This window comes from Sprattus sprattus (assembly GCF_963457725.1).
Source record: "Sprattus sprattus genome assembly, chromosome: 4".
In the NCBI taxonomy this organism is placed as follows: domain Eukaryota; kingdom Metazoa; phylum Chordata; class Actinopteri; order Clupeiformes; family Clupeidae; genus Sprattus; species Sprattus sprattus.
This window is the reverse complement of record NC_137923.1, coordinates 6,728,688-6,729,942: the sequence shown is the minus strand read 5'-3', so window position 1 is coordinate 6,729,942 and position 1,255 is coordinate 6,728,688.

The window sequence follows — 1,255 nt, the reverse complement described above, 5'->3', positions numbered from 1 at the left end:
GAGTACAAGAAAGCTACAAATATCACACCCTCCAGCTGGGCTATATATCGATGGGAAAGTTTGTGCATGCTGAACATGTTGGTTCATTTTGGTACCATGCCTCACCCCCTAACCCCACCCCAAGCATGCTACCAGGGCCAACTTGTGAGTTTGTGTTGCACACTGAGATATCCAAGCTGGCTATTACCCATCAGTCGAACACTCCCTTCACTCTCACTATGCATTTCATGCCGAGATGCATGGAAGACTGTGACAGATTGGCACTTACTGTACTGTGCTTCAGCTAAGCCAAGATTTATTTTCCCAGCACTACATTTTCATCCCTGTTTAGGTTGTAAGTAAACCAACTTGGAATCAATTACACATTAACACGAGGTGTTGCAAATGGATTTCATTAGTATGTAGAACCCTGAGAATGGGTAATTAGAAGCCATGTGCTTGAATGAGTGAAACTGCTGTTTAAAAAGCTGAAGCCAAATATCCTTTGTATATCTGAAGATTGACGTGATGGTATTTCATTTATGGTTCACAACATCTTTCTTAGATGTACTGAACAGGTCTACTATATTCATCAAATTGGGACCCAACAAATACAAAACTGTTTGGCCCCTATGTTCCTAGCTGTTTAGAATGCTAATAAAGCAGGGTTTCAAAACAACTGTACTGTCAGACCCTGGAAGGTAGCTGGCCAGTACCTGTGGGACGGACAAAAACGGACTAGGATCCTATGTGGACGTGATCACTGTGTCTCTTGTGTTGACACAAAGAAAATTTGGTATCCACCTTTCAACTGAGCAGCACCATTGCTACTTAAGGTCCAAGCTTTGTTGCTGCTGCTATCACTGTCAAAACTGCAGATTACAGAACATGATAAAAGGGGAAAAAAAACTCGTGCTACAGAGAACACATACAGTAGGTATGCAACACCTCTTTTCTTCATCTTGCATGTGCTGACAAATGCAGCCGCTCTCTTTTTCCATCTTCTTTTTTCTTTCTTTAAAAAAAAAAAAAAAAAAAAAACCTGCATTTAATTATGCAAACCAAAATGGTGGGAAGGGGGGGGGGGGGGGGGGGGGGGGAAACAAACAAACCAAAAAAAAACTTCTGGATGTCAACCAATTCATATCACTACAGGTTAAAAACAAGAGAGCCCTTACAATATGTAAAGGTTTTGCTGCCGAGGGCATGAGGTGCCCGGCGTGGTGGGGTAGCATCATATGAGAGGGCAGCGTTGCCAGGGCAGCGGCAGGTGGCT